Genomic DNA, 7,726 nt, shown 5'->3' with positions numbered 1-7,726 from the left:
CCCCAGGGGGGATGGTCATGCCGCAATCCCTTCTCCTCCATTCTCCTCTCGGGATCTTGGGCACGCACGCACATGCGCCCAACGTGAGTTTTAAGCCACCGGGTCTGGGATGCAAACCGCGGTGGACTACGTGGGAGTCCAGCAACATAGCCATTACGCTAACTGCTGGTCCCAGAAAAAAGATTTTAACAAATTACTGAACCCATCAACAGCTCAAAAGAAAGCTAAATCCTTAAATTGGGAAAGCAAAGTATAGTGAAAAAAAAATCAGTAGCCTGCCCAAAAGTCATAAAATTGTGTTTCACCAGTTCAGTCTTATATAATTAATCTCTTCTGTTGAATTTGCAGTGTTACTGTGGTCTGATCGTTTCGTTTAAATCCTGGAAGGCAACATTCAGTGTTGTTATTGATATTTCTTGTCCCTAACATTAAGTTGGTCATTTTCTTGGCTGCCTTTTGTTCTCTTATTTCTTGTGTCTGTAGTTTTCCTGGTCAAGTACTCCTTTTGGAACTTCTTGAAGAGTTGGTCTGGAGTTGGTACATTTTTTCAGATTTTCTTTATCTGAGAGTGTTTTTTATCTTTTCTTCCCATATGAAGGATAATCTTGTCAGGTATAGTATTCTTGGTTGAACCTGTTTTTCACTTAACACTTTGAATATACTTTCCAAAAAAAAAAAAAAAGGAACACTTCATGAATTTGCGTGTCATCCTTGCGCAGGGGCCATGCTAATCTCCTCTGCATTGTTCTAATTTTTAGCTTATGTGCTGCCAAAGCGAGCACAGATCACTGTTGGCATTCTGATGGGGAGGAAAACAACTATAAATGCTATTATTCATACTATTGGAAAAAATGGAATACAGCCTGTGTGTTATATACAGTATTGTACAATGTGGATTTTTCTGAGTATAATAATTACAATGTTGGGTGGTATGGAGAAAATCCTTGCTTTGACGAGATATATGCAGAAGTATCTAAGAGTGTAATGTCACAACGTCTGTAGTTAACTGTCAAATGGCTCAGCCAAGAGGGGAGCGTGGGAGAGAGAGCAAATATGGCAAGGTGTTACTAATTAACGAATCTGGGTGAAGGTGTGTTGTTGTGCATTATAATTTTCCTGTGACTTTTCTATGGTTTGGAATTATTTTTCAAAATAAAACATAGGGGGAACCAGCAGATGGCATAATGGTTACGTCGCTGGATTCCCACATAGTCGAGTGCAGTTTGAGTTCCGGACCTGGCAGCTTAAAATTCACACCAGGTGCATGTGCATATGTGCCCCAAATCCCAAGAGGAGAATAGAGGAGACGGGATCGTGGCGTGGCCATTCCCCTTGGGGGGGGGAGGGAGGTGATTTCTCTCTTTCTGTCTCTCTGGTGAGCACATGTGCCCTATAGCAAAAATCTCTCTCTAAAAAAAAAAAGTGGGGAAAAAATTAGTTAGGTCCCTAGTCAAGAAACCAATTTACCTACCAAGAGGAAACATTAGGCTGGTGTCAGACTTCTCTGAACATCTAGACCCTTCATAAATAATTCCCCAAGATACACAGTATGACCCCAGGGTGTTATTCTCAGCCAAAATGTTCAAGTGAAAGGCAACAAGTAGGCTGTCATCTTCAGACTTTAAAGAGCCGTATTGGGGCTGGCCCCATGGCCTAGTAGTTAAGGGAGCCGGATATTCCATAACCAACCACGATTCTAAACCTGGCCGCAGCGTCTGGAAGAACACCCCGGGTGCATGTGTGTGCGTGCTCAAAATCCTGCCAGGATGGAAAGATGAAGGGAAAGGATTACAGCGTGACCATACCCCATTGAGGGGTACTTTCTTCTTCTCTCGCTCACTCTCATCTTCTGTCTTTCTCTGACAAATGCATGTGCATGCTGGCAATTAAAAAAAAAAAAAAAAAGGACCATCAGGTGGTGTGGAGGTTAAGGTGTCTGGGTCCCACATGGCCAACTTCATGATTTGGGTCCCAGACTTGGGGGCTTGAAAATCACGTTGAGCACATCTGCATGCATGCCCAAAATCCTGACAGGAGAATGGAAGAGAGGGATTGCAGTATGATCATTTCCCTGAAGGGTGATTTCTCACTTTACTCTCTCTCTCTCTCTCCAGTGAACATACTCTCCCTATAGTAAAACCTAAAAAAAAAAAGAACCATACAAAAATAGAAATAATATCAACTGAAATCCAGTCAATTAATAAATGAAACAAAAAACTCAGGAATAAAGAACCAATGAACATTCAATTTTTAAAAATATTAATTTCATTTTAAAATGATTATTATTAGACTAGAAAAAGAGAGAGAGAGAAAGTGAGATAGCAAGCCTCCATGTCCAGGACCTGAACCATGATTGGCCATGAGAGTCTAGTGCCTGAACCACCACACCACCTGCTGGCCCCATCAATTAATTTGAATAAAGAACTAATGCTAAATGACAATAAGAATTATAGAACATGAATATGATAAACCTGGACAATGTAAAATTGATACTATAATAAATATGAGGAAACGCTAGGGAAATGAGAGTATGAGGATGCAACACGTTTGCTTTTCAAAGCAATGAGTCACTAGAACTTAAAATTGAAAGGTAATGGGAGGATTTAATAATTTTCATAATCTTCCTTACTTACAATCTTAAAAAAGGGTATTTGGGTAAGGAACCTGTCTAGGGACCAGCAGTTAGCGTAATGGCTATGTCACTGGACTCCCAGGTAGTTGACCGCAGTTCGAGTCCCGACCCCGGTGGTGGCTTAAACTCACGCTGGGCGCGTGTGCGTGTGTGTGTGCCCAAGATCCCAAGAGGAGAATGGAGGAGAAGGGATTGCGGTGTGGCCATCCCCCCTGGGGGGTGATTTCTCGCTTTCTGTCTCTCTGTCTCTATCTTTCTGGTGAGCGCACGTGCCCTATAGCAAAAACCTCTCCAAAAAAAAAAGAAACCTGTCTGAAGAAACATTTATTTGAAGGTCAACACTTCTTTTATAATTGCTTCAATTTCTTTTTTTTCTATTAAATTCAAGTAAAATTAAATTTAAAATTAAAAAATTTTAAAAATTATTTATTTCACTTTATTTATGATTTATTATTTCATAATTTTTTATAGGGCATGTATGCTCACCAGCGAGAGAGAGAGAGAAAGTGAGAAAGCAAACCACCAGGTCTGGGACTCAAACCACAATCATCCATGTAGGAATCCAGCACCTTAACACCACAGTACCTACTTGCCCATAAAATTAATTTAATACCTTTTTTTTTTTAAAGTTCATTAGAGGGCAAGTATGCTGTCTGGAGAGGGACAGGGGATGGAGCATGAAACACTCCTGCGATGGGGCATAGTTGTGCCACAATCCCTTCTCCACCCCGTGTTTGGGCAGGCATACACATGTGTGTGCTTAGCATATTTTTCAAGCCACTGGTTCTTGGGATTTGAATCACTTGGTTGATTGGTAATGTGGGATCCAGCTCTCTCTCTCTCTCTTTTGAGAGATTTTTGCTATAGGATGCGTGCACTTGCCGGAGAGACAGAAAGAGACAGAAGAAAGTAAGAAGTCACCCTCCAGGGGGGATGGTCAGCCAGAATCCCCTTTCCTCCATTCTTCTATTGGGATTTTGGGTACATACGTACATGTGCCCAGCATGAGTTTTAAGCCGCCAGGTCCAGAACTCAAACCAAGGTCAACTATGTGGGAGTCCAGCAACGTAACCATTACTCCATCTGCTGGTCCTTAAATTTAATACTTTTAATAGAAATAGTATGATTTTATTTTAAAAGAACCATTTAATTTTTTTATATGTATGTATCTATGGAAAAATGGAATGTTTTCCCTAATGTGAACAATATTAATTTCTGAGTGTGGAATTTTAGATGGTATCTTTTGCTTTTAACTTTGTATCTTTCTGCATTGATTTAGTTATGTATAGTTAACATATATAATCTTTTTTTTTTTTAAAAAGAATTATTTACTTAATTTTATTTATTCATTCATTTATTTTAATTTGACCAGAGAGAGACACAGAGAGAGAGGGAAATTGAGAAAGCAGGCTGCCAGGTCCGGGACACAAGCCATGGTCGGCCATGTGGGAGTGTCCAGCGCTTTAACCGCCACGCCACCTGCTGGTCCCAACATATGTAATCTTAGTAAAAATAACAGTTGTTAATCTTTTTAAAAAATGGACACAAAATGTCAAGATTTATTTCTGGGTAGTGGAAAAATGAGTAATTAACTTCTTATCCCCCATGGTGGGAGCGCTTCTCATTTTTCCTTTCTGTCTCTGGAGAGTGCACATATCCTCTGGCAAACGAAAGAAAAAAGAAAGAAAGGAAGAAAGAAAGAAAGAGAGGGGGGGGAAGGAAGGAAGGAAGGAAGAAAGGAGGAAGAAAGAAAGAAAGAAAAAAGAAAGAAAGACTAATTTTTCTTTTGTACTTTATTTCCATTTTTTTGTTGTTTGTTTTTGCCATTGGGCACTTGCGTTCTCTGGAGAGACAGAGGCAGAGAGAGGGAAAGTGAAAAATCACCCCTCCCCCCTGGGGGATGGCCATATTGTAATCCCTTCTCTTCCATTCTCCACTTGGGGCTTTGGGCACACATGCACCCATGCCTGGTTTGATTTTCTTTCTTTCTTATTTATTTATTTTTTAAGAATTATTTTATGTAACTTCATTTATTTATGTTTCTATTTATTTTAATTTGACCAGAGAGAGACAGAGCGCATGAGAAAGAGAGAGAAAGAGAAAGTGAGAAAGCAAGCCACCAAGTCTAGGACTTACACTGTGGTCTGCCATGTGGGAGTCCAACATCTTTAACCACCATGCCACCTGCCAGCCCAGACTGGCTTGATTTTCAAGCCACCTGGTCTAGGGTTTGAACTGCAGTTGACCATGTGGGAATCCAACATTTTAGCTACTATAGTACCTGCTGGCAGCATTTATTTTCAATGTTTAAAATTAAATAAATGATAAAGAGTAGTTCTAAGGGCCAACTAGCGGTGTGGTGGTTAAGGCAGGTATATTCCACACAGCTGGCTGTGTGGCTCAAGTTCTGGACCCAGTGGATTGAAACACACACCAGGCACCTATGTGTGTGCCCAAAATCCAGAGAGGAGAATGGAGAAGGGGTTGTAGTGTGGCCAGCCCTTGGGGAAAGCTTTCTCACTCTTTCTCTTTCTCTCTCTCTCCAGAGAGCACATGCTTTCTTTGATGAGTTAAAAAAAACATAATTGTTACACAAACGCTGAAAAAAAAAGATCAATGTGATGTGAGGGTGGAAATGTCGTGTGTGTGTGTGTATGTATAAAACTTACTCATATGAAAAGCTAAAAAAAAAAATGACACAAGAAAGTGGAAAGACATCCCATGTTCCTGGATTGGAAGAATTAATATAACCAAAATGTCAATTCTATCCAAATTAATATAGATATTTAATATAATCCCAATCAAATTACCAGAGATATTCTTCACAGATTTAGAAAAAAACAGTCATAGAATTTGTTTTGGAATCAGGGACTAGCAGTTGGCGTAATGGGTATGTTGCTGGACTCCCATGTAGTCGACCATGGTTTGAATTCTGGCTTAAACTCATACCAGGCACATGTGCATGCCTGCCCAAGATCCCGAGAGGAGAATGGAGGAGAAGGGATTGAGACATGGTCATCCTCTCTGGGGGGGTGGTGATTTCTCACTTTCTGTCTCTCTGTCTCTCTCTGTCTTTCTGGCAAGCACATGCGCCCTATAGCAAAAACGTCTCAAAAAAAAAATTTGTTTTGGAATCATAAAAGACCCCATGTCACCAAAGCAATCTTGCATAAGAAGAGTGGAGTAAGAGGCATCTCACTCCCTGACCACAAAATATATTATAAAACTGTGATAATCAAAACAGCATGGTACTGGCACAAAAACAGGAAGGTAGACCAATGGAACAGAATAGAGACCCCAGAAATAAACTCCAAAGTGTATAGCCAACTGATTTCTGACAAAGGACACCAGACAATCCTGTGGGAAAAAGAAAAAAAGAAATCTCTTTAGCAAATCGCACTGAAAAACTGGGTATCCACCTGCAGGATGAAACTGGGTCCCTGTCTCTCACCATTAGCAAAAATCGACTCCAAGTGGATCAAAGATCTAAACCTAAGACCTCAAACTGTAAAACTACTGGTGGAAAACACAGGGGAAACTCTTGGAGACATTGGAGTAGGCAAAGACTTCTTACATAAGACTCCTGAGGCACAGGCAATAATCCCTAAAATAGACAAGTGGGACTATATCAGACTATGAAGTTTCTGCACAGCAAAGGACACAGTAACATGTGAATCGACAACCCTCAGAATGGGAAAAGATTTTTGTAAAATATGCTCAGACAAGGGACTGATAACCATAATACACAGGGAACTCAAGCACCTTATGTGAAAAAAACAAAAAAATATAAATACACACACACACAAACACACACACACATAAATAAATAAATAAATAAATAAATAAATAAATAAAAAAAAGATGGGCGAATGAGCTGAACAAATAACTTTCCAAAGAAGACATGCAAATGGCCAAAAAATGCTTATCATCCTTCATCATAAGGGAGATGCTAATCACAACCACAACGAGATACTGACTAGCTCTAGTCAGAATGGCTAAGGTTAAAAAAATAAAAAATGGGGTGCCAACAGGTGGTGTGGTAGTTAAGGGCACTGGACTCCCACATGACTGACCCTGGTCTGAATCCTGGACCTGATGGCTTGCTTTCTCACTCCCCCCACCCCCCACTCCGTCCTTCTCTGATCAAATTAAAATAAATAAATAAAGTTAAATTCTTTTTTTTTTTTTTTAGAGATTTTTGCTATAAAGTGGTGGCACAAAGAAGACAGAGAGACAGAAAGCGAGAAATCACCCCCCGGGGGGTATGGCCACACCGCAATCCCTTCTCCTCCATTCTCTTCTTGGGATCTTGGGCACGCACGCACACGCGTTTGGTGTGAGTTTAAGCCACCAGGTTTGGGACTCGAACCTCAGTCGACTACATGGGATCCAGTGACATATCCATTATGCCAACTGCCGGTCCCAATAAATTCTTTTTTAAAAAATGAATTATTTTATTTACTTATTATCATTGTTCTTCAATTTGACTAGAGAGAGAAAGCGAAAGTGAAAAAGCAAGCTGCCAAATCTGGAACTCAAACTGTGGTCGGCTACGTGGGAGTCTTGCTCCTTTAACCACCATGCCACCTGCTGGCCCCAATAAAATAATTCTTTTTTTTTTTTTTTTTTTTTACAATTTTTTTTGAGAGGTTTTTCGCTATAGGGCGCGTGCGCTCGCCAGACAGACAGAGAGAGACAGAGAGACAGAAAGTGAGAAATCACAGGCAAGGTTTTAGACTAATCTTCGTCTCTTCAATGTCTTGTATATTGACTTAGTTTCATATGTAAGTATTTACATTAGTTTTTCTCAGGGATTTATACACCTATGTGTGTGTGTGTGTGTGTGTGTGCGCGCGCGTGTGTGCGCGCGTGTGTGTGTGCATTCCTAAACAGATATATACAAGTTTTTTATCCTCATCTTACCACTTGACAATACAACTTTAAGTTTGTTTTGCACAGCTGTTCTTTGGTCAAGGTCATTTGCAAGAGCAAGTTAATTTCTGAAGGAATCTTGTTTGGTGGGTGAAGAATCCATTGAGGGATTCTCATTAGTTTTTTTTTTTTTGGAGAAGTTTTTGCTATGGGGTGCATGCC

At 40.2% G+C, this 7,726-nt stretch overlaps 1 protein-coding gene and 1 non-coding gene across 2 annotated transcripts in view; one reads left to right on the top strand and one right to left on the bottom strand.

Annotated features, from left to right (window-relative positions):
* DNAH2 (dynein axonemal heavy chain 2) overlaps positions 1-7,726 on the top strand; it is a 159,937-nt gene that overhangs the window by 18,427 nt on the left and 133,784 nt on the right. The window lies entirely within an intron of this gene.
* On the bottom strand, positions 675-782 carry LOC114008390 (U6 spliceosomal RNA). The gene has a single exon (XR_003549938.1). It is a non-coding gene; the product is annotated as a U6 spliceosomal RNA (small nuclear RNA).

This window comes from Tupaia chinensis, unplaced genomic scaffold (genome assembly GCF_000334495.1).
Source record: "Tupaia chinensis unplaced genomic scaffold, TupChi_1.0 Scaffold000330_1, whole genome shotgun sequence".
Classification (NCBI taxonomy): Eukaryota; Metazoa; Chordata; class Mammalia; order Scandentia; family Tupaiidae; genus Tupaia; species Tupaia belangeri.
The sequence above is the reverse complement of the archived record's forward strand: the minus strand, read 5'-3'. Positions and strand labels throughout refer to the sequence as shown.